The sequence below is a fragment of the Mercenaria mercenaria genome, chromosome 18 (assembly GCF_021730395.1).
Source record: "Mercenaria mercenaria strain notata chromosome 18, MADL_Memer_1, whole genome shotgun sequence".
NCBI classification, from domain to species: domain Eukaryota; kingdom Metazoa; phylum Mollusca; class Bivalvia; order Venerida; family Veneridae; genus Mercenaria; species Mercenaria mercenaria.
This window is the reverse complement of record NC_069378.1, coordinates 23,912,250-23,925,708: the sequence shown is the minus strand read 5'-3', so window position 1 is coordinate 23,925,708 and position 13,459 is coordinate 23,912,250.

Sequence of the window (13,459 nt, the reverse complement as noted above, 5' to 3'; positions counted from 1 at the left end):
ACTGTTCATTCCATTCAGGCTGTTATTAATACTGTCAGAGGGCACACAAGATACTTAGAACTCTAATTGTGTAACTTTTCATTTTGGGGGTTGTACTGTTCAAATTGTTCACGCTTCAATGCATTTGCCATTCTACGCAATTGTTTCATGAATTACTCTATCAAATATTTGATCTATAGAGTGTCCAAATTTTGTTGAAATATGTCCAAATGTTAGCGAGATATATCCAAAATTGTAGGTGTGGAGTTAGAACTTTTGCTGAGTATATTTTGTGTCCGAAGCAAAACTTTATAACCATTCAGGAATTGACTTCAGACTTGGCGTATAGGAAGGTTGTGATGAAACTATGTGTAGAGTGCATGAACCGGTTGAAAAGGCAAAGGTCAAGATCACAAATTGAGGACAAATGTTAAATCTGTCCGTCATATTTCGTTTCCAGGACATAATTTGATAACCATCAAATGTATTAATTTTAATTTCAAACAATTAATGGTTTATAGGTAGATGGCAATTAGACGAAGTGCACCGTGCATTAATCAGGGTGGTAGTCAAATTGTCAAACTCACAGCAAGGTCAAATCTGTCATTCATATTTCGTGTCAGGTGCATAACGTTTTAACAATTCAAGATGTTAACTTCTAGTCTGGCATATAGCTAGGTGGCGATGTGACGATGTACTGAGAGCACGAACCGCTTCAGTAGGCCAAATTCCAAGATCACAAAATGGGCTCATATGTCAAATCTGACCTTCATATTGCGTGTCTAGAGCACAACTAAAAAACCTATTCAATGTATTGAATTGAAACTTTGAAAATAGATCGATGGTGATGAGACGACGTGCAAAGTTCAAAGGAGCAACAGTCCAAATTATTTCCCCCCACCTAACCCATACATTAACCCCATACCATCCTGCCCATTTTCCCACTTATCGCCACACAGCACCCCCCCCCCCCACCCCCTCAACACGCACACCTTCGAAACCTTTTCCATGGGATCATCAACCTCCTCCTCTGTCCTAAAATGTTTGGGTGTATATTGGACCGCTTTGTGTAGCTCTTGTTTAAATCAAGTAACCTGAGACTAAATTACTAAAATGCGCTGATTTTAGATACATTTGGTATTAAAAAAAAAATCATACCAATTTACTCCTTTTTTGTAATAGTATCGAAGGGTGTATATTCACTGAGTATGTAAAACATCGAAATAATTAAAGCTGTAATCAATGTACAAACATGATATGGATAATATTTAATTATCAAATCTGTTTTTAAAGTATTTTTCATTCGTCTAAACACAGCCACATGATTAATGATAGCAAGTCGTATTGACTTGTAGGCGGGACCAAGAACACTTACAGTTATAACGTCATAACATTTTGACGTCGTAACATTGTTTCATGCTATATAATCTATAAGCAAAACACTGGAAAATATTGATTTTGTTTTTCGAGAGTACCCTTCGCATTGCTGGATATCATTACGGATGCGCACATGGTCGATATCACTTTTTCCTGGTCGATAGATCCTCATATAGACCTTACTTAAAGGCAATAATTGTGCAATATTAAAAACAGTAAATGTATGTACAACTGAACAGTGCCAGCGATCTTTTGACAGTATTCTAGAGATAATATTCAGGACCATAATTTTTCTTGCTGCTCCAGTCCTACAGTTTCGAAATATTAAATTTTATGAAAACACTTGTCACTGAAAATTGTAATAATGTACATTTTCTAATTACAAATGTACTTTATTGCTTATTGCTTTGCTAATCATGATTTTGTTTTAATATGTGTTTATTTTTAATCAATGCTTTATTGTTTTTCCCATCATTATATATATTATCATGATGTTAATTGACCCTTGGTTGGAATATATTATTACATTAGACCTGTGTAAATAAACCAACCTTCAGTAGTTTTGACATTTATGTTATGCAAAAGAATTTTTACCAAGACAACATTACTTTTATCTTTGATATCGAGCACCTTATCGTTAACACTGAATGATATTGTTTGTCAAAACACTACTAATAAAATGATAATAACAATAATAATTGCAACTTTATATATCATATTCAGTAGACGCAAGAATGCTATACGTCAGTCTAACATATTCATTTATTTATTGAAATTGTTTGCACTATTTTTTGTAGATTGTTTCGACAACTGTGTGGTCTTTATTATGTGTTATGTTGCAACACACACACACACACACACACACACACACACACACATATATAAAACGACTTCACATGCCTTTCTAACGCTATTTGATTACAAAAAAATACAAACTAGATTCGCCTATCGGCTCATCAGTGTACATACAAATGTAACTAAACGTCTTTTCATTGTGAAGTTTATATATATATATCACAATTATTCATGAAAAGTAATGTCAATATTATTATTTAGCCCTATTTGAATTAAAGTTTCATATAACACTTGATTATTTGCAACTCCATAACGTCATGAAGCTGAAGAGAATATTTTTTGCAAGATCTATATTTATATTACTCACAATGTAGAACTCAGCCTGTGTACATAGCTTTATCAAAATGCATGTTAAAAAACTTGGACCAGTTTGTTTTAGGTGATGGTGCTCTGTGTTTATGAGGTTTTGAGTTTGCAGTCTTATTTCTATTCAAATAGTTTAAATTTATTTGGTTTCGAGGCCAGACTTTGATCACTGCAATATAGTGTGATCAGCAGATTCCTTTTATATAATTGCGTGTTATGTTGAATGATTACGTAGAAAATATTGCTTGAATTTGTTTTATGTACATATGTATGTATGTTTTATCGTCGTTGTCTTCTGCAGTTACTTACCTGTTGAAACACTGACATATGTCGGTTCAAATGAACTTTTCAATAACAAATTATGTTTGAAGGTGAAACCAATAAAATAAGCTGCGTTCATAGAATAAGAATGGCGACAACAACACAGTGATTATCTAAGTCTGGAAAACCGTCATAGTATTTATTTTGTAACTGCTTGGTTATATCAAAAATTAAATTTTCACAAAAACGTCTTCATTAAAAATGTTTAAGGTAGTATTTTAATATTTTGTCGAAATAGCAAGAACTATGTGGAAAAGAAGAAATCGTTTTTAAATAACCTTCATTGTTTCATAAATTAATTCAAATGGAATGAGCGCAAAAATAAAGAACACGACAGTTTCCTTCTAATTCTATCTTTTCTCAAATATTTTGTATAATATTCAAATATATCTAAACTAGACTTTGGTGTATTTATCTGTTGATAGAATGAATAAATGTGTGTTACGTATCTAAAGTGTTGTTATTTACTTTTACTATGTCTGTAAGTTGTTTCTTGTTTTGTTAAATAACATACAATCCGATAGATACGCCTGTAGATTTATTTATCCAAATTAAAATAACTTTTATTATCTTAATAGAGGGTCTTCCATGGAACATTTCAGAGGTGAGTCTATTAAATCATCTCATAAATAAAGTTTTGCTCTGGCTTCCTCGCCTGAATGATTCGTGTACCAATGATTCGTAAATGATTTCAATTATGAGCTAGACAATTTCAGGGATCAGGTAAATCACTAAATGTTTCAAACTAACAATCTTCTATTAATAGTAATTAACTCAAACTCCTACGGGCTGAAGTCTCTATACTTAACTGGTCTTTTGTTGAAGTTCCCGTCAGACAATGTCTTTGAATCAACAATATACGAGTCCTATCGCCTCTGTCCTCTTAATTGGAGTTGCAACTCTATATGATTGCCCTGACTCCTGGATGCTTAGCGCCTATATGCTATCATATAGGTATATCCCCGATGCCTTGGCTGCACTTTGCTAATAACGCTGAACGGTCTGTAAGTTGGAACTCTCCTACTATCTCAGTAGATTACCAAACCCTGGGTCTCTGTCTCAGCTTTCCGATGCTCAGCCTATATTTGCTATCGTCTATAGCATTCAACTACCCTTAAGGTAAAAATCATATGCGCTGGCTCTATACCTCAAAACATTTTGCAACTCTTCTTTAGTCTATGAACTTCAAACGTCTTCTTTTTAATAATTTATCCGCCCTAACAGTGTAGTTGCAATAAGTTCCTTATCAAGGAATAAATTATTAGTTGAATCCTCGATGTGTCTTATTCAATTGCTGGATACAGAATGATCTCTCTGTCATCCATCTACCTATTTATGCCTTAGCAGACGTGAGATTTGATTGGTGCTATTTTAAGAACTTGTTTCTGATTGGTCCAAATTTATACATAGTATTTTACAACGAGTACTTGCTCTAACAAATATCTGGTTCCCTTTAACTATTGTATATGACATAATGTGTGATGCTGGGATCCAGCTATCAACATAATGAACCCAAATAAGCCATAAATGACCCAAATCATTATCAGCAATTCAACAATAATTATAGCAATGATAGCATGAAAAGGGAGTCAAGCACTAGCTGTGCTTATGTGTTACGTTATCAGTACATCACATAATAACAATTATACTGACAAAACCTTCAACAAATGATAATTACCTCAAACTCATATAGGCTGCAGATACTATACTTGACTGGTACTTTTGTTGAAGTTTCCGTCAGACGATGACTGAATCAACAAGATACGAGTCCTATCGCATAGATGTTCAGCTCCTCTTAATTGAATCTGCAACTTATCATATTTGTCCTGACTCCTTGATGCTCAGTGTCTATATATATGCTATAACATATAGCATTAAACTACAGTAAAAGTATGACCCCGATGCCTTGGCAATACTTTGCCAAAAACGTTTAACCTCATCTGTAAGCTGAAACTCTCCTGCTGTCACAGTAGTTTATCAAACCCTATATCTCTGCCTCAGCTTTCCGATGCTCAGACTGTAGTTGCTATCGTCTATATCATTCGACTATCCCGTATAGATTTATTTTCTATGCGCTGGCCCTACAGCTCGATACCTTGTTACACTGCTGCAGCTCTTCTTATTCTAAAACGTCTTCTGTTACATAATTGTCCTGACAGTGTAGCTACAGCTAGTAGCTTTCTTATCAAGGTACTAGGATGAATTATAAATTGAATCCTCGATGTGTTTACATCCAAAGCCGGATACTGCCATCCGTCATCCTATTTATACCCTACCAGAAGTGCACTTTGATTGGAACTATTTATAGAACTTCTTTCTGATTGGTCCAAATTCGTACATAGTATTTTACAACGAGTATTTGCTCTAACAAATACGTGGTTCCCTGATACTATTGTATATAATGTATATTGTGTGATGCTGGGATCCAGCTACCACCGTAATTTAACCAAACCAGCCATTAAAACCTCAAATCCTATTATTAACACTAATTCAACTACAATTATAGCGTGGAGTCAAGCACTATCTGTGCTTATGTCTACGTCATCAAAATATCAATTTGTGCTTATGTTTTACGTCATCACTATATCAAATATACATATTATTCTGACAGAACATTTGCAGTGTAAGTCAGTTTATCACAGTGATCAAGTGTGTGAAGATTCATTCCATTCCCATCAGTAGGTACTGAGATACTGGTTCATATACAAAAACTGAACCAGAAATTGCTAAAAAAAGTAGCATAATTTTGTAAATAAGCAATCAGAGTTACGGAACCTGTGCAGTATAAACCAGTTTATCACAGTAAATAAGTGTGTGAAGTTTCAATTCATTCCTACAAGTGGTTACTGGGATATCAGCTTACAAACAAACTTAACCAAATTGGGATGGCAACGTACCAGTAAGCCCAATAGCTTTACATATTTTTCGTAAGAAATATCATATCGGGTGTGTGACATCACTTCTAGTGTCAATTAAATGTGTGTTTTCACGATGAGTTCAAAGTTACAAATAGCTTTATTTTCATTTTTTTCTTAGGCTAACTATCAGATGTATATCATTTATAATTATAACTATGATAAGAGTTAACACTGTATATAACTCAATAATCAGTATATTAAATTTCATTCCAATTTAAACATTTTGAAATGTTTTAGACAATTTTGTAATGTTAACTATATAGAACTTGCATGATCTAAGTGCAAATGGCGTGTAATTTTATAACTGCTTTATCTAAAAGGGACACTTTAAAGTTGCAAGACCTAAAAGAGAGATTTTATAGCTGCATAATTTAAACAAGAGTTTTCTTTATCTGAATGACCTAAGGGTAATTTAATAGCTGCGTGATCTATAAAGGAAATTTTATAGTTGCAGGATTTATTAGAATTGTGTCCATAGGACATGGATGCTAATCTTTCAGAGTATGAGGAGCTGAACACACCAGATTTCTTCATTATGGCATATATTCTGAAATCAAGAAAGGCCACAATTCTATAATAATAACCACAGAAAAAAAGTCCATTATTTATGGTCATCTTCACACTAAGGTCCTTTCAAGCATATCCTTTCAATAGTGATTGAGGAGTTGGACACACAGTATTTTTTTTCTATTTTCTCTATCGTCTACTTAGCAAAACTATCAAAGGACCGTAACTATGGTAAAATAGTTACCGCAAAAGTTCTTTTCTTTATAGACAACTTTATGGACAACTGCACATCAAGCTTGTTCATCTGTAAAAATTTGAAGCAAATCAGGCTAACAGTATGGGATGAGTTGGACACACAAGATTTTTCTCCATAAAGCAAAAGTATCAAAGGGTCACAACTGCGGTTAATACTGTCACAGCAACGGTTCTTTCCCTTATAGTAATCTACACATCAAACCAGTTCATATGTGAAAGTTTGAAGCAAATCAGGCTAATCATGTAGCAGTAGTTAGACACATAAAATTTCGGGACGTACGGACGGACGTACAGATAGCAGCGATGCACGACTTTAAAGGATGGTTTTACGGTTGCATTTACTTAACTATAAGTGTGTCCGTAGAACACGAAAATTGAACTATAGTAAAGAAATAATTCAGGGGCAGAGTGATTTTTTTGGGGTATGTGGATTAGGGACACTAACCGCTTAGCTCAGTAGGGGGAGCGCATATCTACGGATCTCGGGGTCGAGAGGTCGATACCCGGGTGGGACGTGTGTTCTCCGTGTCTACCGGTATTTGATAAAAGACATTGTGTCTGATATCATTTGTCCCCCACCCCGAATTAATGTGGGAAAGTTGGCAGTTACTTGCGGAGAATAGGTTTGTACTGGTTAGGTTAAATGCCCGCCGTTACATTCTGAAATACTGTTGATCCCAAAAGCAATAGTGATCTTCCTAAAATGGTACTTTGTCAAAATGTAAAGTTTGAAAATCTGGTTATTACACTTTTTAAATAACAGACCTGAAACAAACAAACAATTACCAGAAATTAAGTCAGGTTCGTGTGACCTTTACTTTTGAGCCACTGACCCCAAAATCAGCAGGAATCTTCCTCTAATGGTACTTAATCATTGAGCGAAGTGTGAAAGCTATAATTCATTAATTTCACACTGAAACAATGATAGGTCATCTGGTCCATCTTTTCATTGTGGATGAAGACTCTATGTGCCCTCTGAGCATAATTTCAGGTATAAGCAGGATTCTTGGTGCAGTCACTGACCTGCTGAATGGCTGCCTAATGAAAACAATCTACATACGAACTAGGTTAAAAATCCACAGCAAATAAGGGCAAGTGCTGTTACTGACCGTCATGTGCGTGAAATTAGCCAGAGCAGCCAGAATAGCCAGAGTAGCCAGAGTTCAGCCAGAGTTTAGCCAGAGTAGCCAGAGAAGTCTGAACTCTGGTTACTCTGGCTAGCCAGAGTAACCAGAGTTCAGCCAGAGTAGCCAGAACTCTGGCTGGTCAGAGTAGCAAGAGCTCAGTCAGAGTAGCCAGAACTCTGGTTACTCTGGTTGGCTAGTGTAGCAAGAGTTCAGTCAGAGTAGCCAGAGTTTCTAGGATTTTAACGTGTTCTGGTTACTCTTGTCCGCCAAAGTAGCCACAGTAGCCCGAGTCGCCAAGATATCATTTGCTCTGGTTACTCTGGCTGTTTCTAACAGAGTAGCCAGAGTTCAGCAAGAGTAGCCAGAAATCTGGTTACTCTGGCTGGCTAGAGTAGCCAGAGTTGAGCCAGAGTAGCCAGAGTTTCTAGGATTTTAACATGTTCTGGCTACTCTGGTCAGCCAGAGTAGCCAGAGTAACCAGGTCCCGTGTTCGCAAAACATTTTCCGTCTTAGCTGAGTTTGATGATGAAACTTAACATGTCATTTCTATCTAAATAGCATATTTAAAACCGAATTTCAAGTTAAAAATATTTTCAAGTGGCTAATTAAAGTATCTGTGGCCAGAGTTTCTAGGATTTTAACATGTAGCTAGAGTAACCAGGTCCCGTGTTCACAAAACATTTCCAGTCTTAGCTGAGTTTGATTATGAAACCTTCTAATCAGTCTACCAAAAAATCACCTAACCTAGACAAAATTGCAAAAGCTTTGTTTTGTGTATTTCCAGGTTTTACAATGTCTAAACTATACCAAGGAAAAAATCCCCTGTCCAGAAAGTTGGGGAAATACATAAAATTGCTATTTCAATAAGGACACTGTAATTTTGATCGAATCTTCACTGTTATATTTGGGAATGGAATTTTATCGATTGTATAACTGTAGATACACTAATACATGTAAACATCGAAAATGCCTATAAATAATAACACCAAAAAGGCACTACATCTTCAACAAACCATTTATTTCTAGTTTTTAGGTAAATAATGTGAAAAGAATGGGGTAAATTTACCCCACCCACTTTTTGTGGAAAAATGTTACTTTGAAATTTTTCACAAAACATGGATTTCTTTCTTTATATATAGGTAAATATGTTTAAACATACCTATTTTTATTCATTTCTAATTCAACTAATTCATTACTATAAGACAATATAGTGTTTATTCAATTCTACCTTAATTACATAGAGAGTGGTGCTGCGAATAGAAAATAACATTGTTTCTTAAACTACACTGTTTTCTTTGCATGTGCTTAATGTTATTATACAAAACGCCATTAAGGATATAATATCTATAAAATGATTAAATGATACACATATTCATACAAACGATAAGCCGCTATTTAATATTACATAACAACATTACTATCAGTATGTTACAGATTTTCTGAAATTCTTATTCAATGAGACAAAATTGTCATACAATTCTGCAATCCTCTGCATTAACTGCTCATTTCCAGACTGCTCCTTTTCACTGACTGTTGGCAAAGGAGTGTCTTGCTCTGAATTAGCAGCACAAAATGAAAAAACTCGACTCTTTTGAAGAATTATCTATGCCTATCTTTGTAATGTTCCGAATTCCATTTGACAGCGAAGGCTCTGCAGATATCAGTTTATCTTCCGACTGTTTCAGTGTGAGGTTAGCATTGTGTTTCATAAAATCATTTCCAAGTCCTGTATGTTGAGATACTTGTGTTTCATCTTCTTGGATGGGTGAAATGTAGAGAATGTTTAAAGCAGATGATAGTAAAAGAGTGTGCAGTGCTGTTTCAACCATGAAATGTCCTCTTACAGCTCTTGCTACTGCTTTTCCGGTCAACATGTGTACTACTGCATTGGAAGAATATACAGTTTCTAACACCTCTTTCAAACCTGAACCACTCATCAATTGTCCTATGCATCTCAGAAAGCTCATTTGAGTGTGGAAACCACCTAGACGAAGAACAACATTTTTAACCAGGCTTGACGGTTGTACAGTATCAAGTATATATGTAGCTTTCTGAAATAATGGCTGATCAAATGTAAGCACTGGTGTAACATCATACGTCCTACCAACTTTGGCAACGAAGTGTTAGGTAGAGTTTATGCAAGACAAATCACTAGGTGGCATATCTATCATAGGAAGAAATGTTATGGTTGACTTTGGATAAAATGTCCGTTTCTTTTCATACAGGTGCATAAATCCTGACCAACTTGGTCTAGCTGGTCGCATTGGATATACAATATTTGAAAATATGTCAAATACTCTATCTTTACTGTGGATGTTTGTCACATCAAGCTCTGCAAGGTTATGAAACACATCTGCTTTAATTTCGTGTTCAGGTTCTTTAAAATACTTTATTTCAATTCTTCCAAGTTCCACTACTTCATCCATACTTATATCTCTGCGAGGAATACGTGCATGAACTTGTATACCTGGGGTATTACATGCAATAATTCCCATCCCATGGAAGGTATTGCTTCCATCTGATGTTCTTACATTATGATCCACATTATCAGCAGAAAACTGAACAAATGATCCTGGGAAGAAAGATAGCATACTGGTATTCAACATAGCCTGCATTTGACTCAAACTTTTGCACTTCCCAGTACGACGAACAAAATCCCATACTATTCAGATTATCAATAAAAAATCTGGAACCAAAATGGCGGTATAATTGCACTGCTAGACCAATCTGTAGTGGGCTTGCGTACTCCTGGGTCTACAACTTTGTATAATTGCTTGTCCTATAGATGCAATCTTTACATCTTTGTCTTTTTCACTGAACAGCAAGTTAAGAAGTAAAAGTAAGCTCTGTGGAATGAAACATCTATTTTTGTCACTTGAACCAATTGAGTCCGGTGATGGATAGACATTATTATCCGCAGGGATGTCTAGAATGTAGGGATAATACACGTTTTTGTGTATTAACGTCTGCAGAAGCCCGCGGGATTGTTTGTGACCGAGACTAAAGGTTATCAACTTGTCCTTCTTTACTGCTAATAACTAAAGCGTCACCGAAATACATTACTAATTTCCTTTTCATATGCTTCGCTGAATATGCATTTTCTCCACACACTTTTTCCATCACTTGAACAAGTTCTGTAACAGTAACAACATCTTCACTATCTTCTATGTACTCAACTACAGCCATAAATCCATCATTAGTTTCTCTATATGGCTTACCTATTGGGCTTTTAGCAGGAATATCTTGAAACGCTTTTGGAATTTGTCTACCGGTTCTGAAATTAACATTACATGACTGGTGGTACACTGCATCTGCAGCAAACAAATCAATGACATATATTAATCTACATGCAATAATGTTGGCCCACTTATCATTTCTTTGTGCACATATTTCTTTTATTGTTGACTGAAAGTCACTGCTTCTCATTGGAAATACATCATGTCCACGTTTTCTTGATGAGTCTTTTGCATCTTTTCCACAAAAAAGACATTTATGCTTAAAATCAAAGTCATTAACAAATCTTAGTAACCTAGTTTCATTAGTATGTGCATCTAATTCAGTCAATACATGTCTTTTGTCAGTGTACTTCTTTCTGCAATTTGTATGTACATTTTGTCCGGCAGTTGTTTTTACCGAATCCTTTTTCAAAGCACTTATCTGGTTGATACTGTGGCTTCCCTTTTCTCTTAAAACTGCAGTATCATCAGTGTCAGTGAAATACGTGTCACAAATAGCACAAACTTCCATCTGAAACATACAAAAGAAATGCCAGCTATGACTACTTATGCAAAATGCCTGGTCAAGCACGTGTGTAAGAAGAAATATCATTTTTCAATAATATGTAAGCCATTTAAATCTTATATGTATTTATATGATTTCTATGTATTTAGCAAAACCAAATGCATTACCAAATGTTTACAAATAAAAACAAGTCAATAAAGATAGTAAAAATGTTGAGAACAAATATTTTGTACTGTAGGTGTACGGACTCACTTACTGTAGTAGGGTATAGCTATAGGGAATATATGTTGGACAACATTAGCATTTACATGTATCTCTTTTGGACGCCATAAATACTAAACCAACATGTATCTGAAAAGAAACATTTCAATACATTATAAAATAAAAATGAGAACATGTCTTTTACTCATTAATGAGCACATCCCCTTCATATACGTTAGAAAATGACATCAGTTAGATAATTAATACAGAGATAGAAGGCAGGTATATGAAAATCATGAGCATGTTATATATATATATTGCTTCAAATCCGGATTTTTAAAAAGAAAAAAAAAACATGATAGGACATTGAAACTGACCTGACTTATCAAAGTTTATGACATATATATTGGATATCCACAGCATTTTTAAACGCCATCACGTAATAAGACCAAAGCAACATAAATTTTCTCTGAAAAGAAATAAATCACGTAACTAAATATCACTACGTGAATGATATACCTATCACTAGCAGATTAATAAAATGTGAGTAAATCATCTTAAGAAATATATAAATACTACATTCAATAATGAAAGAAATATGAAAATAATATACAATCAAAATCAATACAATAAGACAAATAAAAACCATCGGCATTAGATCTTTTTGACATTAGAGTGCTAACCTTATTGCATATTATATTTAGAACAGCTCAAGCATTTTCAACCTTTCTCAAACCACCACCAAGACAAAGGCAACCTAAAGCTCTGAAAAGAAACAGTTCAGAACATTAGTATAAGTATCCATACAAGAATTATTTGTCTTTCAAAAATAAAAGCAAAAACGATGCCCAAATAAGAAACTATCATCTTTGATTTTAAGCAGTTATATTTTTGTTGTAAATTATGAAAACTGTGTACCAAAATACCTATGTAAGGCTATTTATTGACTTGAAACTAGCCATATCCTTCTTGTTTCCTTTCTATACAAACTGATCTGGAGAGCTGTTATCTCTGTAAACAAAGAGTTAAAATTATTTATTACATCCATTGAGAAAAAAATCCTCTCATTACAATAATAACTGTCAAAAAAAGTATTAGCAGTGAGCAGTTTAAACTTGTATTTTGACGGAAACGGCGTTCCATAGTTGAAAAAAAATCGAGCGTGACCTTGACTTACCAAGTCTTTTAAAATGTTTTTATTCCTTTATATGACAATTTTTTACTACCAATTACTATATAATGTTATGTTAGAGCATCTTTGGTACAAATCTTTGATTAAAATGCGATTTCTATCCGAAATGAATATCGGTCACCTTGCATGCAACACGATGGTCAAAGTGCTACTAATACAGTTTAAAGAATGATCATGGCAAGCTTAATTGATCAAATGTATATTGAAATTGATTACTTACCTTAGGTTTAAACTTTATACATCCGAATTACGTAGTTTTTTATGAATTAAATTTTGGCCAGATACACTTTCGAAAATTGTCCGCCATTTTAACTTTTCATTATGACGTCACAAATGCAAGTATGGGCCCCGTCTACACAATATATACAGGGAATGAAAAACACATTTTTTCAAAATATTTTCATATCAAATGCGAGAAAATGGCAAAGTTTTTAATGGAGATTTTCTTCTGTGAATATATGGGACTATAATCTTTTCAAAAATGTACAAAGAAATTCTTTTGCAATTTTGTCTAGGTTCGGACCTTCCCTTATTAGACTATATGTCATTTCTATCTAAATAACATGTTTTAAACGGAATTTTAAGTTAATAACTATTTTCAAGCGGCTATTTATAGTAGCCAGAGATGTGCGTGAAATTAGCCAGAGCAACCTGAGTAGCCAGAGTAGCCAGAGTTTAGC